The sequence below is a fragment of the Thermobia domestica genome, chromosome 15 (genome assembly GCF_964235325.1).
Source record: "Thermobia domestica chromosome 15, izTheDome1.hap1.1, whole genome shotgun sequence".
Classification (NCBI taxonomy): Eukaryota; Metazoa; Arthropoda; class Insecta; order Zygentoma; family Lepismatidae; genus Thermobia; species Thermobia domestica.
The window spans coordinates 117,967,787-117,986,625 of record NC_137468.1 but is presented as its reverse complement, the minus strand read 5'-3'; positions in this window follow the sequence as shown (position 1 = coordinate 117,986,625).

Genomic DNA, 18,839 nt, shown 5'->3' with positions numbered 1-18,839 from the left:
CCTAACTTTCCACTGTTTGTAGTTTAATTTTTGTGATGACTTCAGTATTTGTGGAGCTTTATGCTGATTATGGAACAAAACAGTCCACTTGGATGTTTAAGTATAGAATATTTCTCGTTCCCACAAAATTTGAAAATAAAAAAAAAATTAAAAAAAACTTTTTTTTTTTAAATTATCACCTCTCATTAACTTTTGGTCGTCTCTATATTGTAACTTTTTAATTTCCTTCACATTTTCCTTCCAAAGCTACTTTTACGATTTAAGAGATGCAGTTGATAACCAAACGAGGATGAAAAGTGAAAGTGTATTTTACATATAGTTAATTTAATAGTTGTCCCTGTATGTACTTGGGACGGACAGAGATGAAAAGGAACTGGCCAGGGCGTTAATATTTAGCACCATTCTGGCATTCTCTTGGTAACTTTAAAAGGAGAGCAAAGTAAAACTGCGTAAGTTTACATTATATACGTACAAGTAGCAATGGGGAAGAACACTCAAAACTGCAAAAATCACCAACCAAATATTTGCCTGGCATGATCTTGTGCGTACCATTTTTAATTTTTCATTTTTCAAATGAAAGGTGCGCAGACTATTTTTCTAATCATCTTGTGTGTCGGAAATAGTTATCTTTATGAAAATTGGCACGTGGAATGTGATGTAGTGAATAACGTGGGAACATCGTACAGTATTTGGAAGTAGCGTACGCAGTATATAATATAGTAGAGGTTTATTTTTTCATAATATTTTGCTCAAGGTTAAAACACCGAACTTTATGCTCACGCCACTAATATCACGTGACCGACAAAACTGAATAGATACTTTTACCATGCCATTCCTTCACTTTTATTACAGGGAATACCGGAATAGTACCAAATAATAAGGCCGTAACCGCTCCTTTCCCATCAATGGCCGTCTAAAATGGAGACACCTCATGAATTTATAAGAAGCACTATTATCATTGTTTGTTTTTTCAACTGTATTTGTCGTTACATAATTACAGAAATTGCTTTGAACGAGGAAATTAGGAAATTAAAAAGTTAAAACATAATGAAGTAACAAAAGATAGTGAAAGGTGACAACCAATCAAGAAAGTAGTAAACTTTCAATTTATAAATTTTGTGAAAAAGAAAAATGTATCGTACTGAAACATCTAAGTGGAATATTTGATAGATAATCATGATAGCGATCCATGGAAATTGATACTTAGTACCACCACAAAAATCAGATTACAAAAAGTGGAAAGCGAGATACGCAAAATAGCTTTCTAAGCATAAATTTCTTTAAACAAATTTTTATCGAAGATGGAAAACTGTTCAGGTGTGCAATAATTAGGGCTTAAATCATTCGGCGAAAGAGGAATAAACCAAAAATTCACTATCAGTTCCCGTTTCAACACTGATCTCCATAGGACAAAAACGATCAGAGACAGCGTCAAGTTGCATTTTGTGAAATAGTGAAAAATAGCCAGGACAAAATGACCCTGATGAAAAATATCTTTAAAAAATGATACCGGAAAAAATATCCCTAGCTCTGAACTGTAGTGAAAAAAAAAACAACCCAGCAGGGGAAGTTCCACAACTAAGGAATAGTTATTATAGTTTATACATTCCTAAGTATTTTGTTTTACCGAAATGAACGTATTTGCTCGAGGCATAAGAAAAAAAAACACATTATTCAGCATCATACTTTCTTTGTCTTGTAGATCATAGATTATATAATAAAGTACAATTATGATACAAAAGATGTCCCATGTTTAATAATAAAATAGTATAATATAATAATAATAACAAAAACTACATCTCACTGATTACATAAATGGATACATATTCATATTTTGAACTTAGCAGACAGGTCTGCACACACACTGATTTCTAATCTCATTATGTACAGTCATATAATGTAAAGTTAGGTGCGAATCTAGGGCAGGGCGATCGGAGAGATCGCCTCTCCCGGAATAGGATACTATTTATATTTTTAAAAAAATAAAAAATAAAAAATAGTGCTCATCCTAGAGTTGGAACTCTAGGTTTTCCAACTTCGTATTATAAATGTAAAGTAAACCCTATAATAGGTAGGCCTTATTTTTTCTTTATTTATTTTTTTTTTCTTTTTTCTTTTTTCTTTTTTCTTTTACGTTTCAGAAGTCAAATGAAGCAATATATCGCAAGAAATTACTTGCTTGACATGTTTGCTCAGAAAATGTCCATCATCGAAACAGTCTGTCAGAAGGGCTCGGCAAAAAGAACCCGGACAGAAAGGTCTCAGTCAAAAGGGCCCGAGTACAAAATGGACCGGGTCAAAAGGGCTTGATGCTAAAACGAACCCGGTCAAAATGGCCTGATGCCAAAAGGCCCGGTTGAAAAGGGTTCAAGACCGAAAGACCCAGGATCAAAAAGGCCCGAGTCAAAGAGTCCTGGTCAAAAATGACAAAGGCAAACCAAAAATGACCTCGCAAATAGCTCGAACACAAAAGACTTTAAGAAACTCCGGGTTGGGAATCACTGTTCTAAAGGGTCTAGGGGTTCTGCAACTCTTTAGTATATCTCTACGGAAGACTGTCTCAAAAACAAATATATTTAACGATAATCTTTATACGTAGGCCTACTATCACTAATATGTCTAAGTTTAAGTAACGAAAGTGCAAATTTTGTACAAGGTAGTTAGTGTACAAAGTATTCATACACTTAGAAAAGTATATCTGTTCATTCTTTGATGTACATTTTCATGAAAAAAAAAGGAAATTAATAACCTTCCAACTAGCCATACGATATTTTTCCTAATATAGATGACAAATTGCAAAGATAAACAACAACATAGAGAGATGGCTCGGAAGATTTAGTTTCATGATTGGAACTCACCGTAGTACTATCTTCACGTTCATCTATGCCAGCGTTTCCCAACCTTTTTCAACTTGCGGCACACTACGTGTGTAACTTGAATTCTCGCGGCACACTCATAGATATTATTATTATTTGCAAATATAAAATACCATGGTATTTTTTTTTCTGTGATTACTGATCTCCTGCTCACAGATATAAAAGCTCGATCACTGGCTTTCCCCCATGCTAATTCATTATGCTTATTTTTTATTCTAATTTTAAAATACAAAACAATTGCAATGAACTATAGGACTCAGATTTTTAAAAATACGCTTTCTTTTTCGAAAACTGTATCCAATCTTTTACTCAGAACGAAGATCACTAAATAACGAACGAACAAACGTCTTGTACTTTGCTGTTTTAACCCAAACCGGTGCATATTATTGCAATCACACAGCTTGCGATGGGTCGAAGTCAAAACACAACTGTTGAACATATTGTTCTGTCATTCACATGCGAATGAGTGTTCTACGAACATTCACTTGACGCGTATCGTACAAGTGCTTCCATTTCTCGGTGTTAGTATGACTCTCAATTGAAGCGTAACATAGCAGCTAACCGTGGAAATGTGTACGAGCTGAAATACTGTCTGCTACAAAGTAATAGATGTGGAATAATATATTACAATTACAATAATTTTTTCCATGGTAGAAATTCATAGTAATGTGAAATACAAAAATATACATTTTTTTTCCTATGTTTTGCAATTTGGTTGCTATAGAATTAATAATTTTGTTTCGATTTCCTCGCGGCACACCAGCGGTCCATTCGTGGCACATCAGTGTGTCGCGGCATGCCGGTTGGGAAACGCTGATCTATGCATTTAAGAAAGATCAGCATATGAATCAGATCCATCTTGAGAAAGAAGTTGCCGGAAACTCTGTACGGATTGGACATAAGAAATACAGGTTAACGGCGAACAGAGTGTATAGTATTGTCCAAGAATATGGACTGTGCCTTTGGAAAACTATCTTCCTGGTTTGCCACACAATTTTGAGTTCCAGTCTTTTAAAATGTAAGCACTGTGACAACAGGGACAATTTAGTAGCAATCCTTGTTACAGACTCTCACCCTGAGATATACTGTTATACCCGAAACTTGAAGTGTCTCAGCATATAGTCAAGTTTTTCATATTTGCTTTTTTGTAGAAACGGACAATGTTTTTATTACTTCATTTGTAAAGTCAAATTTGAAGAAAAAGCGTTTTCTCTAAATTATTTACATTTCTAGGACACGTTAAGTTCCTTTTTTCTTTTTGTGTGTCTGTATGTGTGTGTGTAGAATTTGTAAGTGTATCAATAAGTTTTGAGCTAACTGTATATAAGACTAGCAGCGCTTCGCACATCTACAGAGAAAACTATTAATTCTACACTAATATCGGTCGTCTTCGGTTATTTTTTAAAAGAACCTCTTTCCCATGCCATGGGGTAGGGATGAACTTGAACATCATCAGAAGTGTTGCCGTTTAACTCAATGATCTCGAAAACTATCAATTCGACACTAATATCGTTTTTTTTTCGATTATTTTTAAAATGTCATCCCTCCTACTTCTATCTCAAAGGTGGGGACTTAACTTAAACCTTAAGGGCATCGAAAGTGTTACCGTTGACCTCATCCAGCTCGAAAATTATGAACTCGGCACGTATCCAGAGAGAGGTCACTGGGGGCTGGGGTCCCCTCGGAAACTCAAGCATGCTTTTAACAAACTTGTTTTTACCCTTTGGAGATTCTTTCGTTTCAAATTACTTTGAGTTAGTGTCCAAATCTTGGGTAATGTGTTGACGCTTCTTTCAAATCGAAGACTATACTGTGATAATATTGATCCCTGGCATAATTTAAAGTAATAATAATAATAATAATAATAATAATAATAATAATAATAATAATAATAATAATAATAATAATAATAATAATAATTGAAATTTCGTTTCCGTTCTGTTTATAACTTTAATGTAATAGAACTATACACTCATCGTTTTCTTGCTACCAGTACTTTTGTTATGTGTTACAGCAGACAGTTTTCCTTAGTTACATATCTTTCAAAAATATTTATTTGATTTTGTTCGTATCACAATGTAGTTTGTTCAAAGTAAACCGGTTCTTAAAATGAAAGGTAAGAAAAATTTAAGAAGAGTAAAACACATTATTACTTGTGTATTATTATTATTATTATTATTATTATTATTATTATTATTATTATTATTATTATTATTATTATTATTATTATTATTTTGAAAACAAATTGATATTTTAAAATATTAGAATTACTTGCTTACGAGGCTTCACGTTGGGCCCTTTCCGAAAAGAAAACCTGGATACGTGCTTGATTCGAAACTAAAATCCGTCGTCCGGGATTATTTTTAAAATGCCGGAACGACTTTGTCCTGGTCCCCAACAACCTTTAAATCGTCGGTCAATATACAAAATTAGCTTAAATCGTTTGTGAACGATTTGTTTTAATTTGTTTTATAGTATCAAAGACTCTTCTTTAAACGTTTTAGGATGTGAAAAGAGAAATAATTGTGTTGGGGCAGGAATGACGCCATCCTGGCTGCTCACATGCTTTGAATCATTGGTTAATGTAAGAAAGTGCTGTAAATTGTTTGTGATCAATTTTTTCATTGTACCAGTGTTTATTCGTTAATGACTTGAATCAACTGCTTGTACACACGCAAACACTATAAAGTAACACCGACATCTTAGTAGAAGCTTGCAATGAAATGTGTTTTAAAAAAACTTTGGTAAACTATTTGAATGGGCCATTCTAGTAACATTTCCACTTCGGCCCGTGGCGATTATTCATCATGTTCTATTTAACATAATTACAAACATCCATGACACCGCTGGGATATTGAACGCGGGACATTCGAGTATCAGTGTTACTGCACTAGCGCGATGAGATAGGTTTACAGGTAAACAGAAATAAAACAAAATACATAATAACAAGCCGAAACACATGAGTACGTAAGCTAAGATGACTATGCGTCCATGGATATGGGACACAGTCTCTAAAATAACACTTCATTGTTTGTGTCTTTAATTAAAATAATGTAAAATTGCAATATTAATAATAATGGTTGAACCAATAACAACATTTTACCAACAAAACCCAGTTCCAGGGAGGAAGACACATACCTAACAACTACCGGCCGCCAAATCTAAAAGAAACGTTTCCCATAAATCTGTATTGCACTACTCTCGTGTCTCCCGGCAAAATGACCCTATTTAGAGATTATTTTCTCTCATGAGTTACATACTATGGGCAGAATAAAATTGAATCAATTCAGGTGAAGTTAGCAGTTCAAACAAACTTCATCACCATTATATGATTATTTTTTTTTAAACCACATGTTAGATGAAGGCCTCTCCTATTCCTTTCCGCATATCTCGGTTAGAGCTTTCCTCATCCATGCAACTCAGAAAAATAACTGATTTCATCCAGTCAGTCCTCACTTCATATTCGGATGTCTGGTCGTTCTTTTCTTTGGGAATCCAGTGTAAAAGTCCGATTAATGTCCACCTTCCATCTGTTTGTCTAGCTATGTGAACGGTTAATCTCAACAATATCTTCTTCGCAGACTTGATTACATCTTCTACCTTCATTTGGAGCAAATCCATTCACTAGTATTCATCTGTGTCCTAGTTAGTTCTTTCTGTGTTCATGTCCCTGTCGTATCTGGATTACGCCGTGTAGGCGGGTTGTGGTCTTCTGGTCGATTGTCCCAGTTGGGACGAAAATAAAACAATACAAAGAAACAGCTTGGTCTAGTGGCTAGCACGCTTGCCTTCGGTGGGCATTGTACCGGGTTCGATTCCCGATGGAGGTACTGTCGAACAAAAAAGTGGTTCGGATTCCACTATAATCAGCAGGTCCACGTCTCCTTTAGCGGGCATGGCATACGCGTGGGAAGCTAAACTCAATCAAACCAAACCAAATCATTGTATGTATAATGTATTTTCTCATTAGGCAGTTCACATACTTGATTTTTTTTAATGTTCAATCTATAATGTTTATTATTGTAATACTAACGTTGTCGGTAATAAACTTTATTTCATAACTACTATTGAAAAGTAGGGTCGTACAAGCATGTGCAAAAATACGTAAAAGCAAATAAACTGCCTCTAAATATTAACTCGCGCCATTAATTTGTGTAGCTTCTCACTAAGTTTACTTTGTGTAATTGTCCGCAAATAGGGGTAATTCCGATCAAAACTGTTTATTGTTTGCTTTTTTTTGGGGGGGGAGGGTATTTTTCTGGTAACCGATATCGTTGAATAATCTCGCCCATTGCTTCAGAAAGTTAATGCTATGGTCTACTCTTTATATTAAACAAATTTCAAATCACCAAATCAATGCACACTGACGGAAATGGAAATCCTAACACCAAGAAGGAGTTATGATAGGTGGATGAAACTTGCATAGAATAATCATGTATATGTGTTATTACATTTATTCCAGTTTGAAGTAGTTGGGGGCGCGGTGGCTCAGTGGTAGAGCGTTCACCTCCGGTGCTTGGGGTCCCTGGTTCGATCCCAGCTCGCTCCGTGTGGACCTTGTGGTGGACAAACACCGTGCTCGTGGGTTTTCTCGGGGTTCTCCCGTTTCCTCCCACTTTCTTCATTCCACCATTTCATTCATCTCTCATCATCACCGTCTCCTTTAGCCTAACCGGCGTAACCGTGGGACGTAAAACTTAAAGATTTCATTTCATTTTTTTCAAGTTTGAAGTACAAAACTTACAGCATGCAGTTGCACCGAAAGACGTAAGAGGACGATATTTGTCGTTAGTATTCAGTGTAGTCACCACCTTGTTGAATGCATTTGTCCACACGAGCAGGAAATCGATCATAGAGGTGTGGGATGTCATCCTGTGGGATTGCGTTCCACACCTGCTCCACCTGCAAGGTCAGATCGGCAATGGTCGTTGCTGGTTAAAGATGGGTCTGGAGGCGTCGTCCGATTTCTTTGTTTCTTTATGTTTGTATATTTCGGTAGCTTAATATTTAAGCATAGTATTGAAGATACTAAGAAGAGAAGTATACTCCCCACACATGTTCTATTGAATATAAATCTGGAGATCTTGCCGGCCAAGGTAACACATTAACATCTTGGAGAGCACGTAGAGTTGCAGCTGAGGTATGGGGACAAGTGTTGTCTTGTTAAAATAGCACACCTTCCACGTCGTTCATGAACGAGAGAACAACGGGTTCGATCACCATTGTAATATAGACGTGCGCTCTTATGGTGTTAGGAATAATCACTAGCGGGGGCCTGTGATCATACACGAATCCCTCCCCATACCATAATGCCCGGAGTCGGACCGGTATGATGACGACTACTACAGTTTGACAACAAACGTTCATCAGGCCGTCTCCTGACTAGTGTTGTAAAATTTCCAGAAATTTTGAACCCGTTGGTAAAAAACAGTTTTTTTCGGTTTCTTTCCGGAAAAATTGGGAAAATAACAAAAATCTTTGTATTAGGTTAATTTTACTAGTAATGGAACCGTTTTTTTTTTTTTTTTTGGTCAAATGTGCGAAAGTATAAGTTGAGAAACTTCAATATTGTGAATATTTAAAAAAGTAAGTAATCGAAAATAAAACTGTCGTAATTATTCTTGAAAATTAATAGTCTGCACTCATTTCCTTTATATGCTTTTTAGTCGTTTATTCGTGGTTGTGCTGTTTAGTCGTTTATTGCTGGACTGTAAGACCTGCATACATACTACCATCATGAAGCGATTCTGTTGCAACAAATAGGGTTCTTGAATGAAACTGAGTTCCTAATGTGCTCTTGATCTGGTGAAATGTAATTAATTTTAACCAAAATACTTCTTAAAAGACACAGCAGTAGGCAAATTTCACTAATACCCATGTGCTAATACATACAATTATTATTATTTAATATTTCAATATACAATTTTATATAAACTTTATGCACAAACTTTTCCTGTTTTCTAATGTGACAAATTGTATAAAAATGAAAGTGACTATATTTGTAACTTAACTTTTGAACCACAAGACCGATCTCGATAAAATTTTCAACATAGATGGGGTTCGGGCCTAAAATGGTTTTTATCATTTCACTTTGAAGGTGCAACTTGGAGGAAGGAAGGGGGATATATATTGATAATGACCGATATTATTGTCGAATCCATAGTTTTCGAGGTTGCTGAGATAAACAGTAACACTTTCGATGCCGTTTAAATCCAAATTCATCCCCGCAAATTGGGGAAAGGGAGATATATATATAAAAAAGTTATGGAAAATGATAAACATTAGTTAGTGTCGAATCCATAGTTTTTGGGGTCGCTGAGATGAACATTGACGCTACTGATGCCGTTTAAATCTAAATTCAGCCATTATCAGTACTCCTGAAGGGGAAGGGTGACTGTAATTAAAAATGACTAATAGTAATATCGAATTCATAGTTTTTGGAGTCCCAGTTCATTGGTGATAGTTTTGGTACCCTTTATGTCCAAAATGAAATGTATTGTCCCCGTGCGAAGAACGCTTATTTTACCAGTATTTACAGACGTGTTCAAATTATTAGATACACACTCGAAAAATTGAAAATTGATGTAGGAGTCCTAATTTCAGAGTTCTAGAACATTTAATTTAATGGTTAAACAACCAATATGGGATCTTTCATTTGTTTACTGTACAGTTGAAGTGGTGATATCACCGTTGAACAGCAGATGTTATTAGTGAGGGGGAAGGGGGAATTCTGAAAGTGGCGTTTCAGTTGTAGATAGTTTTCGTGGTTCCTATCAACAAGTTACAGTCTGAAGTGTTGTGGTTGCTGTCGTAAGAAGTTAGCAACATTCAAAGCGTTCAACAGTTCGAATGGGCCCATTTAAATTGATCGTGACGTGTTCCGTGTATCAATCTTTTATTCTGTGTAGTCCAGTAATTGCAGCTTAATGGGAAAAGCAAAAGATCTTTCTCCGCGTAAAATGGAAGTTACCAAAATACTTCTGGTGCAAATAATATATACACGGCAATATATTGCTAGAAGAGTTGGGATAGAACAAAAATATGTGAGTAGAATTTCTGTTGAAATGAACAAGAGCCAAAATAGGGTTGGGGAGTGTGGGCGAAAACCAAAGCTATCGCTAAGAGGTATCAGAAAACTAAAAAGATTGGCGCTGGGCAACAGAAGTGCAACTTCTAATAGACCTAAGCATACAAATGGCTGAGAATGGCGCAGACATTTTGCCTGAAAGTGTTCAAACGATTCTTTGTGCCGAGGGAATAAAAGCGCACGGTCAAGAAAGAAAACAAAAATTATAGTCTACTCCAATCATGGCAAAGGAGCGCCTCGAATGGGCACGAGGCCAAGAGTTGATTGAGTTGGCTTGATTTTGATTTAACTTATATTGGACTGCAGACGATTGGAGAATAGTGTGTTTCAGTGATGAATCATGTATCTTTGTGTCTGATAAATGTTCACGTTCACAATATGTGCGACGTTGACCTGGGAAGAATTCAAGTTAGAATGTCTTTAATAAACCGTGAAGCATCCTACTTCAGTCATGGTCTGGGGCGTGATCTCTGTCTTCGGAAGACTGTATATAGTAAAGGGGACAATGAAGCACGACCAATACCTACAAGTTCTTCAAGAAGAACTGCTTTCCCAGACTGCACTCTGGTTTGATGACGTACAATTCATCTTTATGCATGGTGGAGCCCCATGCCACCGGGCCAAGGCTGTGGCAAAATTCTTCGAGGACAACGAAATTAGTGCTCTTCCGTGGCCAGGCACCAGTCCTGATATGAACCCGATTGAAAACTTTTGGAGCTTCATGAAAGAAAAGCTAGAGAAGAAGCACATTAGAACCAAACTTCAACTGATCAAGGAGATCAAAAATTTGTGCTATCTGACTTGAAGGCAAAATGTGCTAAACTCGTACATAGGATGCCACAAAGGATAAAAGACTTAATAAAGAATAAGTCTTCATAAGAAATATTAATCTTTGTGTGAGAGATAATTTTCTTGTAAGTATCCCATTTTATTTTTTGTTCCCAATTTGGATATACACACTTTATAGTTATTATATTTGAATGTTACGTACGCATGTTTTATTGATATTGAAAAGCATATGCCACACGCACTAGACATTAGGACAGAGTTATAAAGTAGAAATTTGGACTAAGTTCGAACGTATTTTCTCACGTAATATTGTAAGAACAGTAAAATATTCAGAAACTGAATGTTGAGTCTGATAATTTGAAAATAGTCTCATATGTTAAATTCTTTAATATATTTCTCGCTGATCAAATTTACACTTGTGTGGTGTATGTGTATGTGTAAATAAAATCATCTCTCTTTCTAAGTTGTTCAAAAAATATACAAATAATAAAGAGTTTTTTTTTTTTTTTTACCAGAAATCAGAAAACTGTAAGGTAAAATTAAAACATGTTGCTTTAAGTATTTTTCCTGCTAGCGAAATACATTGTATATACGCTGCAGACACGTTACAGCAAATAAGATTAACATCAGGCAAAGAAATAGTTTTTTAAATTATATTTTCTGGTTTTTGCCGATATTTCCGAAATATTTCTAATGGGTTCAAAATTTCCGGAAATTTTATTAGCACAAGTAAGATACATATCTCCATAAAATAGGTATATTTGATTTTAACACACGGTATTAACTAAAATGATTTTGGCCCCGTTATTATAACATTTCCCTGCCATAAAGCTTGAACTTCATAAGATTGCTTAAGATAATTTAAATGCGTCTATATCAGTCTATATTAATTAAGCAAACTTAGGATTATATTAGTATGTATCGACACATTAGCATAAAAGACAGTAACTTTATTTTCTTATGTTATGGGTCCAAGTAAATGGCAACGTTGCATTTTAAATTTAACATTCGGAGTATAAAGAGTGTACAGTCCAAACGTCTCGTCCGATAAAAAAAAAATCCTTCACTTTAGATTGAAAACATCATATTTGGAGAAGGTTTTCCCTCTTCCATTTTGTTGTAACTCTGATAATAACAGAGTTACCCTATGTCAGGTGACTTTTGAGACACCGTATATATATCGCCGTGTGTGTGTGTGTGTGTGTTTGTGTGTGCATGTATGTATGTATATATTAATGTAAAATTTGGCACTCTTATTGAAAAATTTCTGATTTTTTTTTTTTTTTTTGAATTTCCAAAGGAAATAAGAGAAAATTGCTGTTTAGCCCCCTTTTGGGGGTGTAAACACAGAAGTTCATTTTTCTTATGAGAGATTCAATGTTAAATTTTGGAAGCAGTTTTCTCCAATACTTATTCGTAAAGATTTTGGGGCAAATGAGTTGTATTTGCTACAAAATGCAAAAACACTCATTTACAAAGCTAATAAAGCCGTCTCAAACATTAATTTGGGAAGGCCACCCTTTTGGGGAGCAAGGGGCGTAAAAAGGTGGTGGGTATATCAAAATTTATTTTCGGAATTCCAGTAAGCGTCAGATTAATCACGAATGTCACAGTATTAATGCTCCAGTACTCCTTACATATAAGAATGACTTATAATGGAGCTACAGCCTTCTTTCAAAAATAAATAAAAAAAAATCACAATAAATATCCTTAGTAGGGACTACGAAAAGAAGGTATATTTTGTTAATTAATGTGAAATTTAGCGTGGTTGTAGCAAAAAGTTATGAGTTTTCACATCTGGAATGTTATTTTGGTAACCACCGCCTTAGGGGGGCACAGGGGACGAAGCTACAAATAATGGATCTTTATAAAAAATCCAAATTTTGTTGCGGAAATGCCAGTGAGCACTCACAAATGTCACAGAATTGATATTCCAATGCTCCTTGCATGGTCAATGACTTATATGGGGCTAGAGCCCGCTTCCATAAAATGAAAATGAAATCACCATAAAGGTCCTTATTACTGACATAAAAGAAGAAGGTATTTTTTTTTTTTGTTAATTAATGTGAAATTTGGCGTCATTGTAGCAAACAATATGCATTTATGAAATCTCGAATGTTATTTTTATAACGCACCGCCTTATTCGGGCACAGGGGGAGAAGCATTTTTTGGTGGATATTTATAAAAATTTCAAATTTTATTTTGGAAATTCCAGAGAGCATTAGATTAATCACAAATGATATAAAATTAATATTACGATGCTCCTTGCATGTGCCAATGTCTGATATAGGGCTACAGCCACCCTTCCAAAAATCATATAATTTATGATAAATATCCTTAGCAGGGACGTACGGCAAGAAGGAAAATAAATATGCTTTACAATTAATGTGCAATTTGTTATTATTGTAGAAGAATGTCTTGATTTTTAAAAAATCTCGAATCTAGTGTAAATGAATATCGTCTTTCAGTGTACCAGATTGAGGATATAGCTTCGTTCTTTTGGCATCACTGGAATATAATCAAAGACTTTTGTGTTTAAAAAAAAAAAAAAAAAGACTCTTCTTATAGCATAAAATTACACATACAAGTCACCAGCATATTTCTGCACACTTAAGCAAACCAGGTCGAAATAGAACACAAAATGACGTACCACGAACGAAAACAATCTTAATCAGAAGTAATATTTTAAAAATTAAGATTCTAATAGATGACCCTTAAGCTTCAATATTGTTTTCTTTAGTCAGAAAAAGTTATATCCTTTCCCTACTTCTTACACAATAACTTTATGATCCCACTTTCCACGCAGTAGCTTACTCGTATAGAGCACATGTAAGCACGTCAGGAAATCGTATACTATGGACACATGATTGTAGTAAAAACACATGTCTCGCGAGGAATAAGGATCAGGTTGAGTAAGGCTATACTATAAACCCAAGAAAACATATTATTCTTTTTCGAAAACAACACTTTTCTTGGCTCAGTCGTCATTAACTAAATTGCTTAAAGATTTCATTAATCTAAGTGTAAGACAGATAAAATGAACTTACTTTTATTCAGCCCCCTGTGCCCTCCTAAGGCGATGCGTTACCAAAATAACATTCCAGATGTGAAAACTCATAACTTTTTGCTACAACCACGCTAAATTTCACATTAATTAACAAAATATACCTTCTTTTCGTAGTCCCTACTAAGGATATTTATGGCAGGGTTGATATGTTTAAAACAAAATGTTTAAAACAAGTGTTTAAAACATGTTTAAAACGAGGGCTGTTGTTTTATTCAGTTTGTTTTAAACGTTTTAAACAAATTGTTTTAAACGTGTTTTTTTTCGATGCTGGTTGAACATGTTTAAAACAACTAAAATATCAAATTGAGTAAGTTAATTTAATTTTCTAACAAACAACCCATCCTCCGCAGGATTTGTGCATGGAGTAAATTACAAGCAGAGTTATATTCTTATTATAACAGCAATTACTGAACGAAATTCTGCACATCAATGTGCGTATAACTAAACCAACAGAAATTCAAATGAAGTATTTCAACATTTCTTAATTTCCAAGAATAAGGGATTTTAAACACACTATACACTATTCTAAGATCCAAATTCACAAATTCAAAACTTGGGTATTTTTTATCACTATCATTTCCATAATAATGAAGAGTTCTCACATCATAAGCTAGAAGAAATGCTCTGTCAAATACAATACAACTCATAGAAAAGAGCAGTGACTAGCCTACAAGGAGCAAATGACATATTTTAACTAAAAAGTTTTCAAGATACATCTCTATCTGCAACATGGGTAGCTAATAATGATTAATGTATGCGGCATAACAACACAATTTACTCTAGACACCCGCCAGGGATTTTAACAAAATGGTAGACTCACGTTGGGGGCTCTGGTGACCTCCCTAATTATCACAGAGTCATGAGTTATACACCATTGGAAGCTTATAGACCACAAATTCCAATGAGGTAACATTCGTGAAATTCCCGCCGTATTCGTAGAAAAAGAACAGACATAAAAAATCATTAAAAATATGAAAATATTGACTTTGCGGGGCCCTGGCAACCCTTGCAGCCATCCTACGCTGACAAAATGATGAATATGTAGGCCACATAGTTGTGACAATAATGTAAGAAATGGTAGTCATTGCTGCCATTGCGTAATGAATTCGTTTTATGTAGGAAATATTTTCAAAAAAAAAAAAAAAATATATATGGGCAGAAAACATTCATTGAATTAGACATTTTTCCCCTCCCCCACTAGTACCACGTCCAGTGGCGTATTTAGGGGGGTGGCTTCCGGGCTTAAGCCCTTCCCGAAATCTTACTTACTATAGTAAAGTATATGAAATATCTTGCAGAATTTTCACATTTTCAGGCAAAGCCCCCCCCCCCCCGAAAGCTAGCAAAGCCTCTCCCGAAACAAAATCGTAAATACGCCACTGACCACGTCCATGTGCAAATCATTTTCGCTGCACACATCATGTATACGAACAAGAATTATGCTTCTAGACCACTTCAGTGAAATATATCTTGTGTTATATGGGACCGCCCCGAAAATAAATGTAAATTAACCAAATTTGATCCCCTCTTCCTCTATAAACAGCAAGTACACATACAAGTTACTATCATGTAGGGGAATACCTCATTGCTTCACATACCAATTTTTATGGATGTGCCACAAAGGGGGGAGGAATACCCGCCAAAACCTGATGAAAAAAAAATTAAGAAAAATTAAAAAACGAACTTCATCCTCCCTTTCTCGGCCGTACATACGTACCCCCTATATACATAAAATGCAACTGACGGAAAGCTTCATCCCTCAAAAATACTTTGATACCAAATCATCGTTCTCGCTTAATTAGAGGCTGAGCTATTGATGTTTGTTGTAAAAATAAATCTAATTTACGTCAAAAAACTTAAACTCCAAAAAATGGCTAACTTTGCCCCTTCCCTTCTCCCCCATATAAGCAAGAAGTACAAATACACGATATTACCATGTAGTGGCCTACTTCATTGCTTCGCGTAACAATTTTTATGAATCTATCCCCCAAGAGGGGGAATGCCCTCCCAAAACAAACTGTTGAAAAAAAAAAACACGATATTTACCCTCCTCCCATATACATAAAATGCACACCAGCAAAGCTGCATCTTTCAGGAATAAATTGGTACCAAAACCATCTTCCAGCCTTAATTTGAGGTTTAAGACTGAGCCATTGAGGTTTAAAGCCCTGACACAGCAGTTGCGTCAATGGGCGTTTAAAGATTAAGAATGCAGATGACCAATAGAACGTAACACAAAGAAACTAAACTACATAACCCGTGAACGGAGATCGGGAAAATTCCCGATTTCTTTCTCCGGAATTGAACATTTGGGCGGATCAAAATTAGGGAAGTTCCCGAAATTTGATCTAGCGGTCGAATATAGATGGCAAGCAATACCTAAGAGTGTAAAAATGTAATATATATGCGTATTTAGATTATTGTTTTAAACAAAATAAACATTTTAAACATGTTTTTTTTGTTTAAAACAAAGTACTTTGTTTTAAACGTTTAAAACGTTTTAAACATAAAAAACATGTTTTAAACATAAAAAACGTTCTTTTTGTTTTTTTTTAAAAAACATGTTTTTTTTCAACCCTGATTTATGGTGATTTTTTTTTTTATTTATTTTTGAAAGAAGGCTGTAGCTCCATTATAAGTCATTCTTATATGTAAGGAGTACTGGAGCATTAATACTGTGACATTCGTGATTAATCTGACGCTTACTGGAATTCCGAAAATAAATTTTGATATACCCACCACCTTTTTACGCCCCTTGCTCCCCAAAAGGGTGGCCTTCCCAAATTAATGTTTGAGACGGCTTTATTAGCTTTGTAAATGAGTGTTTTTGCATTTTGTAGCAAATACAACTCATTTGCCCCAAAATCTTTACGAATAAGTATTGGAGAAAACTGCTTCCAAAATTTAACATTGAATCTCCCATAAGGAAAATGAACTTCTGTGTTTACACCCCAAAAGGGGGCTAAACAGCAATTTTCTTTTATTTCCTTTGACAATTTGAAAAATTCAGATATTTTTCAATAAGAGTGCCAAATTTTACAGTGGCGGATCCAGGATATGCTTAAGGGAGGGGCTAAACCATATTTTGACGTTTTATCCAGTGTAAAGCATGATTGAAGCCCATTTTATCCAGTGTATATCTGAGGGTCAAGGGGGGTTGTAGCCCCTATAGCCCCCTTGGATCCGCCCTTATATATATATATATATATATATATATATATATATATATATATATATATATAGCTGCGGATCCAGGATATGTTCAAGGGAGGGGCTAAACCATAATTTGCCGCTTTATCCAGTGTAAAGAAAGTAGGATTGAAGCCCATTTTATCGAGTGTATATCTGAGCGTCAAAGGGTCTATGGCCCCTATACTCCCCCCTTTGGATCCGCGATATATATATATATATAATGCTGAAATTTTATAATAAGTTGTGTGAAATATTGAAGGGAAATTCTTCTAGATACGCTGCAATACCAGTAGATAACCTAGCAGTGTTGTTAACGCAGCATAAAGTTGTATTTTCTCAAATTGCACTGCGTAAGGTATTACATAGACCATATTTCTAATTTAGATATTAAAATACAACCACAATACCGCATACATTATTCAGTGTAACAAAGGACAATACAGTATCACTAGCATCAACATTTTGGAGATCTCTAATAACTCAAATGGCATGGACGGGGCAATGCGCATCAATATTGTATCTTAGCGTCAAATACTATTATTATGGTGTAATGTATTTGGAATGAATGAAGGAACAAAGTTACAAAAAATGGAAAATTTAATTTTATCTAGACTTTACTTCGAAAACATGCTGGCATATCATGTCTTATCATGTAGATGCTTCCAAAAAACTTAAATGATCATAATGCCATTTAAAACACTTATTCTTCAAACCGTTTAAAATGACGTATTTGTGTTAAATTTTTATAATGATTGTTGCTTTGCTTTGCTTCTATAACATTACAACAATAGTTTTTGGTGGTTTTAATTACAAGTCGCAGTTACATTATTTTAAGCAGTGTTGCCCACAGAAATAAATTGCTAAATATTATTCTAAATATAGTGCAAATAGCGTAGCTAAGCTGCAAAATATTTTAAAATTACTCTTTATTTGTTTTATAGTGCAATAGTGTATTCTATAGTGCTTTCAAAAGAAGACGGTTTTCATAGTCTTTGGGTTCCAGCAATACATGTAAATGCAAATTCTAACTGAAATTAAATATAAGTCATAAATTTTCAGTAATACTAGTTATTCCCACTAAGCCTTAGGCCTAGTGTACACTTTAGATTAAAATCGTGCTTAATTATAAGTTCTAATGACACCCTAATTACATTTCACTTGCTTTAGGTTGACCAGCGGCCACCTGAAAATCGATCCATATCCAAGGTGACCAGAACTTTTACTTTCAAAAACGGGACGCATACGAATCGGCGCCGGTGGGAGGGGAGTCACTTCCACATTGCATTTTGGTACTCAGAAGTGTTTTCAATTTACAAAATACACAAGTAAGAATGATAACACAGCATTTCTAACTTAAGTACTACCCAACAATACTTTTAACTACTTGAACACTCAGAATTCTCACTCAATCCCCACTTGAACCACAGAACACTCAATTTTCATTTGAATATTCAGAAGTTTTAGGCACGGCTGAACCTTCCCAATGAGTGTTGGTACGGAAGAGTGCAGAATTTGCATTGACCATTTGTATTTTGAATAGTAATCACGAGACACCTGGGTCATGTTTGCTTAAAAACGGGACATTTAGGCGTCCCGTTTGAGAATCAGAAAAAAACGTTATAACGGTTGAAAATAAGGGACTGTCCCGGCTAAAACGGGACGTCTGGTCGCCTTGCCCATACCATATAACTGTATGCAATTCTTCAAGGGCTTACGGTTAGTAATACACATTGTGTTCATTTTTGGTTTGTTTTGTTTTAGTTTAACGTCCCCACGATTATGCCAGGGCAACTAAAGGAGACGTGCAGCTACTGATTATATTGTAATC